This window comes from Choloepus didactylus, chromosome 8 (assembly GCF_015220235.1).
Source record: "Choloepus didactylus isolate mChoDid1 chromosome 8, mChoDid1.pri, whole genome shotgun sequence".
Lineage (NCBI taxonomy): Eukaryota > Metazoa > Chordata > Mammalia > Pilosa > Megalonychidae > Choloepus > Choloepus didactylus.
Window position 1 is genome coordinate 117,955,740 of NC_051314.1, and position 14,637 is coordinate 117,970,376.

Sequence of the window (14,637 nt, forward strand, 5' to 3'; positions counted from 1 at the left end):
GGATTTATCTGAAAAACCATCTCTTCATTCATAGTCACCTTTTTTGATGAAGTATACTTTTCCACAGCTATTTTCACAACCAGGGAAATAGCCTTTGATTATGCTCCTACCTGTGCCTAGAACACTATATCCATATCTACCCATTTATAGTCTCATGTGTTTACACTCAAGAATCTATTTCCAGAAAACTACTTTAAAGAAATGAAAAATGTAGCAAAGATTTATTACCAAAGATATTAATTAATTGCATTGTTAATTTCATAGCAAAATAAAATTAAAAGCAAACAAAAAAAGGAAGTCACATATCCAATAATAAGGGATTTATCAAAAAATATAATATGAGTAAATGTTTTATATAGACAGGGCAATATTATTGACAAAGTTTTCAAAAACATAGGAAAGTAATTTTTATAAAAAGATAAAAGGGATATGAATTATACACATAAGTTTCAATCCTGTAAACCCTATGCCTAGAATAAAAAAGATTGAAAGAATAACTAAAATGCCAGCGTAGTTGCCTTTGACTGGATTATGGAGGACTAGTTTTCGTGTTTGCCAAGTAACCTGCACATGTATAACTTTTAGGATAGCAAAAATAAGCTAGAAGGTATTTAAAAACAAATGTTTTTTGTTTGAAATGTTTTTTTCACTGCTTGTTTTTTAATTTTTTGGTAAAGTTAAAAATATATTTTTAAAATCCTGTAATTTCTTCTAAATTAAAAAAAAAAAAAAATGCGGTCATTTCCTGTCACTTCCGACGGACGCTGTGCGTCATTATCGTCACTTCCTGCGGGTAATGGTGTGGACTGTGTGGGTCGTGGCGGAGCCGCTTCTCCAGTTGTCTCCCCTCCCCGACTCTCCCTCTTCCCTCCCTTTCCCTCCCTCGGCGGCTGTCGCTCGCCGGTTGCGGACTCCCTGACCCTTCCCTAATCCCCTCCTGACTTCGGTGCCACAGGATCGTACTCCTTTTCCTGTTTCCCGATCCAGCCCCGGTGTCAGGGCGGGGGGCCTTAAGGAGTCAGAGGCGCCGCAGTTGAGGAGAGAAAGAACGACGACGACCCTCAGCTCACCAGCCAGACCGCCGGTTCGCAGCCGCCATGGCAATGAGGCAGACGCCGCTCACCTGCTCCGGCCACACGAGACTGGTGGTTGATTTGGCCTTCAGTGGCATCACGCCTTGTGGCTGTTTCTTAATCAGCGCTTGCAAAGATGGTAAACCTATGCTATACCAGGGAGATGCAGGAGACTGGATTGGAACATTCTGGTGTCATAAGGGTGCCGTTTGGGGTGCAACACTGAATAAGGATGCCACCAAAGCAGCTCAGCAGCTGCAGATTTCACAGCCAAAGTGTGGGGTGCTGTCTCAGGAGATGAACTGATGCCCCTGGCTCATAAACACACTGTCAAATCTGTGGATTTCACTCAGGATAGTAATTATTTGTTAACTGGGGGACAGGATAAACTGTTATGCATATATGACTTGAGCAAACCTGAAGCAGAACCTAAGGAAATCAGTGGTCACACTTCTGGTATTAAAAAGGCTGTATGGTGTAGTGACAATAAACAGATTTTATCAGTGGATGATAAAACTGTCCACCTTTGGGATCAGGCTACTATGACAGAAGTGAAATCTCTTAATTTTAATATGTCTGTTAGTAGTATGGAATATATTCCTGAGGGAGAGATTTTGTTGTAACTTATGGATGCTCTATTGTTTTTCATAGTGCAGTTAAGTTTGGAGCCAATTAAATCCTTTGAAGCTCCTGCAACCATTAATTGTGCATCTCTTCATCCTGAGAAAGAATTTCTTGTTGCAGGTGATGAAAATTTTAAACTTTATATGTATGATTATAACAGTGGAGAATTAGAATCCTACAAAGGACACTTTGATCCTATTCACTGGGTGCGATTTAGTCCTGGTGGAGAACTCTATGCCAGTGGTTCTGAAGATGGAACACTGAGATTATGGCAAACTGTGGTAGGAAAAATATATGGCCTGTGGAAATGTGTGCTTCCTGAAGAAGATAGTGGTGAACTGGCAAAGCCGAAGATCAGTTTTCCAGAGACAACAAAGGAGGAGCTAGAAGAAATTGCTTCGGAGAATTCAGATTCCGTCTATAGTTCAACTCCTGAAGTTAAGGCCTGAATCAGACATATGCCACAGATAGTATAAACTTACGGACTAAAACAAGCAAGCAGAGGAAAGCATCATCCTTCCAGAGAGTTACTGTCTGCACAAGGCAAGCATAGGCAGTAAACAATGGGGAATATGAATTAGCTCCAGTGCTGGAACTAACTAACTTGGTGTTACCTGTAAGTGAAAACTCTTGAGTATCAGAAGAAGGCAGATGGAGTAATTCGCTTGTAGTAATGACCAGCCTATTGTCTTTTTGAATGAATATGTGTAAGCCAACATTCAGTGTCTCTTATTACAATTAGATTTCTTGTAGCTGTTTATGTCATTATGGAGAAAAAAATATAATGGCCTTTTTTTCTTGCATTTCCCTTAAAGGAGAAAGCCTTTTTTGCTTTAGTTGTAAAGAGGGAATACATGATAAAGTAATTGGTTTGATTTCTCTTTCATTATAGACTGCTTCTGAACATCTAATTGTTTTTAGTTCTCTAAATAAAATGCCTCTAAAACAAAACAAAAATGCTGAGACATCGTCATGTGCCTTGCTATCTGACAGAAGAGCCCAAGCTCGCTGGTAACCAGTCTTCAGAGAAGGTGTTACCGTTCCTCTATGGGCCCCCCCCCACCCCCCACCCACAACGGATCTCCCGTCTGGTGTCACTCACACCAATAGAACGAAAGCAGCTTGAGTAAAGCAAAGCAGCACTTTATTCTTTGGGCAAAGAATGGAGAATGGTGGACTCATGTCCAAAGACCTTCTCCCCGAAGGGAGCTTGGTATATGCAGTGAGTTACACAACTCAGACTGAAGAAAAAAATGTATTTTAGAAAATTCTTCAAATTTCAGGTTCTCAAACCATTGGAAGTGAAACCAAATTTTACAATGCAGAGAGTAACCTTGGTTCTGTGATCAGATATTGTTATTGAGGTGAATACTTAAAGTACCATCACACTTTGGTGGATGGTTTTTTTCATATTCTCAGACTGATGAAGTATTTCAGGAAGCCCAGATTCATAATATTACAAGCTCACCCATGTTTATGGAAAAGATTGCATTGGAGCCATCTATAACGTATAATGTAGCAGAACTAAATTCTGTCAACAAAGCTGGAGAATGTGTATCTACATTTGGATCAAGATCCTATTTGCAGCTAATGGATACACACCAGTACTTACACTGCCTAAAGCCCAAGAAGGAGTTTGCAGAAAATGCAGGCATTATTAAGGAAGTAACCATAATTGGAAAATTGGATATAGTACGAAAAACAAATCTAGGTGAAAGGGGAGGGTTACAGACCAGCCGTTTTCAAAGAATGGCTCCAGGTTATGGAGATGTTAGGTTGTCTTTGGAGGAAATCCCAGATACCATAAAATTAGGAGAGCCTTTTCATATTACCTGTAAAATAACAAACTTGAAAGGACTATGGATCTTGTTTTGCAGATGTGCAATACCAATTCCATCCTCTGGTGTGGCACTTCAGGAAGACAGCTTGGAAAGCTACATCCAAATTCCTCTCTCTGCCTTGCCTTTGCTCTACTGTCTTCAGTACAGGGACTACAAAGTGTTTCTAGCTTAGGACTGACAGACATGTTCCTAAAGAGAACATATGAATATGATGACATTGCACAAGTTTGTGTGGCATCTTCGGCCATTAAAGTGGAAAGCTGAAGAAAATTTCCAATGTTATGTTTTCCATTTAGTTTCTTAGGACTGCTTTCTGTATTTTTGTCAACATTGTTAAATGACCAATTTAATGGCAAAAATAAGTATGTATTATTTAAATGTCTTTCCTGTAAAACTGGGTTCTTTAAAATAGTAAATATTTGTTTTAAAAAGAAAAAAAAAAAAAACCCACAAATGCTACCCAATCTTCAAGATTCAGCTTAAATGTCACCTTTTCAATGAAACTTTCACTGACCTGTCACCTTTTCCTTCCTTGTATTCACAGATCCTTTGGTTTATAGTTATCACCCTCTGATTGCATTTTTTATGATTTTGTCAGTCTCCTAAACCAGATTATCATTCATTTAATTGTGGGAGAAATGACTTGTTTTGATTTTGCTTTTCATAGCCCTTAAATACAGTATCTTATAAAATATTGATACTCATTTGCAGCTTATTGAATTAAAAGAATAAGAGTTCTAGTTCTCTGATTTTTGGTAACTGCAGCTTCTATCTTCTATATAAATGAGCTTCTGAGGATGTGGTTAGGAACTAAAAAAAAATTCAAACCTGTCTCTGATCCATAAGTAGTCATGTAGCTATCTGCTGAGACATCAGTTCCCTGGACAGATTAATTTCTGGATTAATATGTAGAAGAAAATTGCCATTGTTTCCAGAAAAAGAGAGAGAGAGTTTTTTAAAAAGGGACAACTTGCTCAAGTGCTTACTCTAGTGATAAATGTACAACTATGTGATGATGCAATGAACAACTGATTGTACACTGTGGATGGTTGTATATTATGTGAATATATCTCTGTAAGATTGTAGGAAAAAATATAAATAGAGGTAAAAGTGCTGGAGAAAACATGGAGAGAGGGATGGACCTATTTACTGTTGATGAGAAGGCAGAATGGTGTAGCCTTTCTGGAGGTCACTGTGGTGGCTCCACAAGAAGCTAAGTATGTGGGGCCATAAAGTACTACGACCTCATTATGGGGTATGTATTTGGAAGACCCCAGAGCAGAGACATGAATGGACATTTGCACAATGCTGTTTGTGGAAGCAGTATTCATGATTTGCAGTGGGTGGAGGTGGCCTAAGGGTACACCGACTGAGGAACAGAATGGTGAACTGTGGTGTATGTATACAATGGAATATTGAGCAACTATGAGAAGGAGTGAAGCTGTGAGACACCCAACAAGGTTAATGGATCATGTTGAGTGAAGTACTCCAGAAACAAAGGCAAATGCTATAATGCCTCACCAATATGTACCGACTACAATGTGTAAACTCAGAATTGAATCTTAGAGCACAGCCTAACAGGGAAATAATTATTGTAATGGTCCCTAGATTGTAAGCTCTTACAGCAGTCAAATCTATTCCTGAATTGTAACGGCTATCTCCAAACTCTGAGATGTTGATCCCTTAGTGTATAACCTGATTGGTCTCTGGAACATTAGGTATCTGTTTTACATCTGAAACTCAGAGCTAGAGCTCAGCAGATATGAATATCAGTATTAACGCATACAGCAACTGTTAAAAAAAAAAAAAGCTGAACTAGAGCTCAGACTTCAGTTAGAGATATGAATAAAGCAGATCTGGTTAAAACTAGAGCATATTGGGACAAAGGTTAAAGGTTGAAACTGACTGTGTGTTAAAACTTCAACTTCCATGTGAGACCAAGGGTAGAGATGTTTATTTGGTGTAGGATCTATATTTTCTGAACAATATATCTTCTACAGTTAGTTTGTTTGAACCCTACAATTACATGGAACTTTGAATAGGAAGTGAGCTATGGTAAGTCTGTATAGCTTAGAATGAAATAGCAACACATCCTAAAGTAATTTGGGTGGAGAATAAGAATATATATTCGGGGCTCTCCTGAAGAGCTGGTTGAGGATGCAGAGGTGTTGGACTTCCTCACTTGGATTGTTGCTGATGTTCTCACAAACATTGGGGACTGACAGCTTGATGTGCTGAGCCCTCTCTCTTGGGGCTGGCCCCTATGAAGCTTGTTGCTGCAAGGAGAGGCTAAACCTGCTTATAACTGTGCCTAAGAGTCTCTCTCTGAGTGCCTCTTTGTTGCTCAGATGTGGCCTTCTCTCTAACTAAGCCACCTTGGCAGGTGATCTCACTGCCCTCCCCTCTACATGGGATCTGACTTTCAGGGGTGAAAATGTCCCTGGCATTGCAGGATATGACTCCCAGGGATGACTCTGGACCTGGCATTGTGAGATTGAGAACATCTTGACCAAAAGGGGGATGCAAAATGAAACGAAATAAAGCTTCAGTGGCTGAGAGATTTCAGATGGAGTCAAGAGGTCACTCTGGTGGGCATTCTTACACACTATATAAATAACACTTTTTAGCTTTTAATATATTGGAATAGCTAGAAGTAAATACCTGAAACACCAAACTCCAACCCAGTAGCCTTGACTATTGAAGATGATTGTATAACAGTGTAGCTTACAAGGGGTGATAGTGTGATTGTGAAAACCCTGTGGATCACACTCCCTTTATCCAGTGTATGGATGGATGAATAGAAAAATGGGGACAAAACCTAAATGAAAAATAGGGTGGGAGGGGTGGGGGGGCTGTGATTTGGGTGTTCTTTTTTTATTTTTATTTTTTATTCTTATTCTGATTCTTTCTGGCGTAAGGAAAATGTTCAAAATAGATTGAGGTGATGAATGCACAAATGGTACTGTGAACAATTGTACACCATGGAAGATTGTATGGTATGTGAATATATCTCAATAAAACTGAATTTTTTAAAAAAAGGGACAACTTGCTGAGACAGAAATAGAGTCCGATGACAAAGCCAAAATTTAAAATTCAGGAGCATGTAATCTGGATATTTGTCCAAGAAGAAAATGTCGTCTCTTATTTAACACCTGTGCATCTGCTCAGTCACAATAAAGTATTGGTTTTGACCCCGATTCTAACTGTGATTATATGGACCCAAAACTACCAGCTAAAAAATGCCCAGTTAGTAAAGCCAGTTATTTGTTTCCATGGGACTCAAATAAGATGTAAAGACTTTTAAAATCTGAGGTTGGTCAAATTGAAATGTGGTCAGGCCTTGCCTAAAATTATATTTAAAAGTGAACTGTGAGTAGTCAAATATGGATACAACCAAATCTATTACAGGGCTCTGCTTCAACCAGAATTCAAAATAAGCAGTTTGTCTTAGGTTTACCCTCTCTTTTCCTACTTATATCCACTTTTTCAGTTCTCTTTCTCTCCCCTGACCTCACCCTGCCTCTTTCCCTCCCTGTTTCCCTCCCTCTCCCTTTCTCTCTCACAACACCTTCCTACCATAACATGCCTATCCTTTGCACAAGCCATTGAGGCTGTAATTTATGTAGTCCAATCTAAGAGCTGCATGGCAAATGAATTGCTTAGTAACTAAAACCTCATTTTAAAGCAACTTCTTTATTGTCTTTCTTAACATCTTGAAGTGAATGCACAGTTCATAGTAATAGCTCCTCCAGCATGTCCCTTCTCAAATCCTCCAGAAAATTCCCCACACCTTTTCTTCCGGTTCCCCATTTTTCCAGATTCTATATCATAAATGCCCTAAAGACAAATCTGAAAATGACAGAACTTTTCCTGGTAGGCAATAAAGAGCAAGAAACTGACAAAGTAAAATTGAAACCATCTTTGATGAGGAGGAAGAGGGGAGACAACCTGGAAACTGTTTACATTATTAAATTTGCTCACTATATTTTCTCCCTGTAAGAGTTCTTGGGTCTTCACATAGGAATGGAAAAACTTGTTTGTACTAATTATTATAAATTTAAACTATTTGCCTTTTCCATTTTCTCTGTATCAATCATTTGGAAAACTGAAGATGAAATATAATAATAATAAGTATTGACTACCTTCTGTGCGCTAGGCACTGTGATAAATGCAGTTCATGCAATATTTCATTTAATCCCTAAATCAAATCTGTGATTGCATATGTGATGGTTAGTTAGGTTCATGTGTCAACTTGGCCAGGTGATAGTACCCAGCTGTCTGGTCAAGCAAGCACTGGCCTAACAATTGCTGCAAGGACTTTTGTGGCTGGTTAATAAACCAACAGGCTGGTTTATTAAATTATCAGTCAATTGGCTGCAGCTGTGACTGATGACTCACCAAAGGGCGTGTCTTCCACAATGAGAGAATGCAATTGGCTGGATTTAACCCAATTAATCAGCTGAAGACTTATAAGCAAGACAGATAGAGGACCTTCACTTCTTCTTTGGCTGACCAGCGAAGTGTTTCCTGAGGAGTTCATCGAAGTTGCCAGTTTGTTTCCTGAGAAGTTCATCAGACATCTTCATTGAAGTTGACAGTTTGCTGACCCCCCTACAGAATTTGGACTCGTGCATACCCACAGTTGTGTGAGTCACTTTTATAAATCTTATATTCATAGATACCTCTCGTGATTCTGTTTCCCTAGAGAACCCTAACTAATACAGCATATTACTGGTATTCAACAAATGAAAGGGTGAAAACTTTCTGCTCAGCTAGTAAGTAGCAGAACCAAGTTTTAAACCTTGATATCTTTGACAATAATACTCAAAGTATGAAGCCCTGTTTTATACAGTATGAATATATAAGATTAAAGTGTAATATGAATTGTTTATCCTTCATTTCCCATGTACTGAGCAGGATGGGCCTCCACATACTGATTGGAGAAGTATAACACACCACAACAAAAAGTTCATGTGTGTTCCCAAATTCTACCATCAGTTTATCTTAGAACCAGTTCAATAAATTATCACTTTCAGAAATCTTAGAGTAAAGCATTAAGCTCAGTATCAAGGTTAATATCTAATAGAAAAGGGCCGTGTCCAAATTTTTATTTCTTTTTGTTAGAACAACTGGAGAATGGGGTAGCTTAAGTAATTGAAAGATCTGGTAGCAATGGTCATACATTTTCAAAGCAAGAACAGCGACTTGAACTTGGAAGAGTTATCACTAAAATAAAGGGAATTTGTGAAGTAGGAGTCAGTTACAGGAGGAAACAATTAAAAAGGAAATTTTCCACAATGTAAAGAGACATGATTATTCTCGAGAGTGTCTATGGCTTTGATAATCAGTCTTTATTTTTTATATGGCTATAGGATAAAGATGTTGCCCATTTTTTATTGTTATCTCAAATAGGGAGTAACAACAAACCTGTCAAGCTAAGGGCAGTGATGGTGAACCTCCATGTTATGATTAAATTATTGGATTCAGTGCAAATATGTTCAAGGGTTGTGTGGTAAGCAAACTAATGATCACCCAGAGAGGTCCACATTCTAATACCCAGAACCTGTGAATATTTTTGCCTCTCCTGGCACAAGGGACTTTTGCAGATGTGAATAAAGTTAAGGACCTCCAGAGGGGGAAATTGTCCCGGATTATTCCCAGTGAGCCCAATCTAATCATGAGTCCTTAAAAGTGGAGAACCTGTCCTGGCTAGTGTCAGAGAGAGATGTTATGACAACAGAAGCAGAGTCAGAGAGATGCACCATGAGGACTAGACCCTCTGTTGTTGGCTTTGAGGATGGAGGAAGCAGCCCACACGCCAAATAATGCAGGCAGCTTCCACAGCCTGGAAAAGGCAGGGAAATGGATTCTCTCCTAGAGTCTCTAGAAAAGGATGCAGCCCTGCTGACACCTTGATTTTAGCCCAGTGAGAACTATGCAGGCTTCTGGTCTCCAGAACTGTTAGATAACAAACGAATGTTGGTTTAAGCCACTGAATTTGTGCTAATTCATGGCAGCAGTGATAGGAAACTGTCACGGGAAGGACTGGAATCCTATTGTTACCAATACTTGAGAACTGCTACCTGTCAGTGGCTATATTAAATGTTTCTAATATTATCATAGTCTATGAGATGGATATCACCCCTCCTTTTCAGATAAGAAAACAAGGCTTGGAAGGGATAAAGTACTCAGCCAAGTTCATACCGATCACCTGAGCGGCCTCTGCCATTGGCATATCCTGTATGTTTCCATCACACGTGCTGCTTCCCAGCTGAGGGCTCTTGACTTCCAATGGAGGCCGCCTTCAAGACTCTGGCTGTTGTTTGCAAAATTATGAGCTATATGAAGTTTGTTCCAAGCATTTCCAGGTGTGCCATACTTTTAAAAGGTCTACAGACACTCTGAAGTAAGACTTCTAACCCAGACATACCTTTTCAGTAACAACGACTGGCCCCATCCTCCAGAGATTGATTTAATTGATCTGCAATGGGGCTTGTGCACCAGATTTGTTTTTAAATTTAGATTAATTCTGACTGAGGAGAATTCAGAGGTGGTCCTTTATAAATCTATAAGATTTTAACAGATGGAGAAGAAGAATCTCCAGTGATTCTGATGTATTCCCAAAAATGCTCATTTGAATATTATGTAGGACAACATAAGCTTTTGAAATACTTCAAAATGGGCTTTATCTGGTGTCTATGTAAGTATTTCCACTGAGATTTGTATACATTTGAGCTATGGAGCATTCTGATATAGAAGAAAGTGTGTTAACTTAGGAGGGAAGAGCCTATTGGAGTTCTGACTCTGCTCCCATCTGGGTGAGCTTTAGACTACCTAAATTTTCTGGCTCTCCATTTCCTTCAATGTTATAAGTTCATTTTTCTTGAGGGTTCAGGCATAAAGGGATTTACTAACAGGCTGTTTTGAAACTATTGAACATAACCTCAATATTTCCTACCTTAAATTTCAAAACAAAAATACTTGCATCCTTCAATGATGAAATTTTTCTGGTTCCCCTTCTTGCTTAAAATTCAGTAAGTAGGAATCCCTATTCTCAGTGACTGTATCTAAAATCTTTGAGAAAAATCATTAATTTTAGTAGTTTTTTTTAAGATGATAGCATGTATGAAAAGGGCTACTTGCTACTCTGCCCTGGTTAAATGGAAAGAGGAAAACTACCACTTCTAGTTAGAGAATAAAGAATAAGGAAAGGCTGCCTCTCTGCTAGTGCTGATGTGTTTGCCTGGTTAAGGAGCAAGGAGGGCCACGATTCTAAAAGTTGAGTGCTCTTTTTGGTTTTGATATCTTTCCAAGGAGATAAAGAGTTTAAAAAATTCCCAGCATGTAGATACTTGTTTTCCAACTGGATATTTCGCCCTGAAAAAGACTATTATAAAATTGATACTTATTTGAGTTATTCAAAATGGTGTTATTTTAATGCCAGTCATATAAATCACACTTTCTTCTACTGTTTTCAGGCCTTGGTTAACTTCAATTTCTTCTTCCTTACCTATCCCCATGCCCTTTCAGGACAAAATAGTTCCAAAGTCTGAACAACAGACCCATGAATAAAAAGAAGATTCTTTATATTATTTTCGTTATTGTACCATTTCTTTGTCTGTGAACATATTTAGCAGTGGTTTGTTCAAGCACATTCATGAGGTGCTCCTAAAAGGTTGACATTTTGTGTGTAAACATTCATTTAAAGCCTCAAATTGCTGGCAATTTCCAGTTCCACCTCTTAAGTGCTTAATTTTGCTTTTTAAACATTTACAAGTCATACATTCTACAGCATGACCATATATCCTAATTATTATGATTCAATATTTGTAATTGTGACATATTATGATAATTGTCTTTTGTTTCTTTACTGAATCTCGCATTATTTCTTCATATAGTCCAGGTCCTAAGATAGTACTAAGAACAAGATTGGTGCTAAATATTTCATTTTTTTAAGAACAAGAAAAGCACTTGTCAGAATGTAATTTTTATTTCTAACCTAAGGGATTTATTGATACTGTGAGGTAGTATCTATGGCTTAAAAAAAAAGTTACGAGCAGTAAGGGAAAGACCCCTTTCATTAGGAAATTTTCTGCCTTTCCATCCATAATGGGCACTCTTCTGTAAATATCACTGGTAACAATTCTTTCTTTTTTCTGAATAATTCAAAAATATTTGCTAAAATTTTTGGAGTATAGAGAGTAATCATAAGAGCTCAAAATGCATTTGGCTGGATGTCAAGTCATTTGTAGCTCTCGGTAATAAAGTTTTGGTCACCACAACTGAAAGGACCCTCATCCGTCTGAGCACAAATGGACCCACACCTCGGGTTTCACGGCCTTCCACGGTGCATCTACATACCTGCTGAGGTAAACTCCTATTTTTGTCCCACTGTTTTAGAAACTACTAACAAATGAGGAACTTGAAAAAGTTCACAACTTACCTCTTTAATAAACATACAAAAAAAAGTAGGTTTTTGAGTGTGTTTACACTTGCCAATAAATAAAGTGACCACATTTACCATCCAAACTGAAGCACTTGGGAATAAAGGGGAATTATTAGTAAGTTTTTCAGGACAACAGACATAAAGAAGGACTGTCCCAGGCAAAATGGCATATATGTATAAAAGGACATATGTATAAATAATTCACTTGTTCCGTAATATCTATGAAGGATAATTGGGATCTAAAGTATGTTATTGCTCTAGGAGTACCATAATTTTAATTAAAACTCTGAACTCTGCTGCTGCCTGTATCATTTTCTACTGCCTGCTGGGATCCAAATGTCAATCCAAGGCATAGAACTTACAGGGAGGTGAAGCAGAAATCTCAAAATTAGAGGGGTTCAACCCTGGGACTGTGACTCTCTGATGATGCCCAAGTCCCTTCACCAAGGCAGGCAGTGGTTCTCAGATCTAGAAGACCAAACTTGGAACCCAACTCATTTCAAGGCTCTGTCTAACCCACACCAAAAGAGAGTGAGAAACAAAATCAATTGTTTCATCTAGATGATATCAGTTAAGTTCAATCACTGGAAGGTGAACAAGACAGAGACTAATGGCAAGGAAATGAGCCCACAATTGACTAAATTGCATACATATTACCACATGTAATTACTAAATTAATGTGTAGGTCTTGTTTATGCCTTCAATTTATGTGACCATTATAAATCTACAAGACCAGTTCCTGCATATACAGAGCCCCCAAAAAGGCATTCTGACTCTAGAGAATTTCAATCTTTTCAGAAAAGGAGCAGAATAGAAATATCTTTATCTCACATGGCTGAACTAAAAACACAAATTTTGTTTTGTACAGAAAAATCTATTGTGTTTGAAATGCTTGTGATTTGAGACCTTGGAGGAAGGAGAAAGTTATCCATTCTTGCTCATTGACAACTGTTCTATCCAAATTAACAAGTATGTACCCAAAAGCTACTGTGCTGCAGGGAAATAAGCAACCAGTGAAAAGAAGGCAACTAGCTCCTTTCTTCTATGCAGACTGCCCTCAAGTGATGTGGAAGGAGAAATACTAGACCCCAATCCAAATCAGATGCATTTCAATATCTGTGTACTAGAGAAAGCATAAAAATTAATCAAGGTAAATTTCTAGTTTCAATTACACTCATTATTAGCTGGTGACTTTTCCAGGTTCTGGCTAATGATAGATTCTCAGGAAGACAAAAGCTTCTGGAGGAAAATATAACTGAATCACTGGAGCTTAACTAATGTTCTTCATAAAAGGTGTATGCATTTTCAATTTTACCACCTGTTTACATTCTAGAAAAACTGGAAAGAGCTTGCAGAATATGAAAGTTAGGGTGGACCCCTTCAAAAGAAGAAGCTGAAGAATGAAGAGATGACGTGGTTTACGTAAGGTCACCCTGAGTGGGTGGCAGAGCTAAGGATGTACAACATGATTACCTTCTGCTTCCTTATAATACAGGGCAGTGAAGGCTACCTTAGGTATAGCAAGAACAAAATGTTCCTGCAATGTTTTCTGTGAAGTGAAGAGAACTCTGTATGTTTTAATAATAGCATCTTGATCAGTAGTTCACAAAGTGGTTTCCGTATCAGCAGCATCAGCAACAACTTGTTAGAAATTCAAGTCTTGGGCACCTCCTGATACCTACTGAGTCAGAAACTCGGTATAGGCTCCAAAAATCTGTGCTTTAACAAACCCTCCAGATGATTCTGAAGAATGTTAAAATCTGAGACCTACTGATCTAGTTTTATTCAGAATCTATATGATTGGTGACACATTTTGAAGATTTGTTCCCCCTTCCTCCACTTCATAAGAAAGTGCATTGAAATCAGGGCAGTTTGGTCATTTATTGACTTTGAAAGGTGAGGAAATAGCTTAAATTCATTAATGCATTTGTTTCATTCATTTAAACTGATCCACTGTGAACTTCATCCCACAAGTCACTAGTATGTGTTTTATGAAGGGGAGAAAGAGAAAAAATAAGAATAAGTAATGATTCTGTCCTTTCAGAACTTAAATATACCAGGAAAAATGAGAAACTACATTCAACGATATTTGTAAGTAGTATGTGGTAAAGGCTACTCTTATCTAGGAACTAATGGAGGTACTCCCTGCCCATCAAATCAATACTACCCACCAATTAAAATACTCCAAAACCTCCATACCTAAACTTTTTCAAAGACTCCTGAAAACTGTTCTTGTGGCAACATCTGCCTCCAGACACCTGATCTTTCTGTTGCTCAGCCATTTGGCCTACATGTGAAACAGATTCTTCTTCAAACTATAAAGATCAAAGTACAGCAAAATACAAAACACTTGCCCAAATTACTCATAAATGTAGTCAGCTTTATGGAAGATTTGAGAGTGATGAAAAAAGGGTTATATATTGAAGCAAGGCAAATGGATTCAAATCATTTAATAGATTTTCCTGTACCTAAATGTCCTTGTGGTTTCCCTCTGACTCCCTCTTTAGCAGCCCCCAGGCTTCCAGTCTCCTGATTCCTCTCACCTCACTCTCATCTCCTTCTTTTGCAGCCTCATTTTGTGCTTATCTTCCTGTTTCCCACCATGCCCAGGATGTCCAGTTCTTCACCCTGAGCAAGGCTTTATTTTTCTCAT

General features: G+C 38.3%; 2 pseudogenes; both read left to right on the forward strand.

Moving 5' to 3' along the window:
• The first annotated feature begins 804 nt into the window (after positions 1-804).
• LOC119543066 lies at positions 805-2,623 on the forward strand (annotated as a pseudogene).
• A 290-nt stretch (positions 2,624-2,913) lies between these two features.
• On the forward strand, positions 2,914-3,802 carry LOC119542447 (annotated as a pseudogene).
• The last annotated feature ends 10,835 nt before the right edge of the window (positions 3,803-14,637 follow it).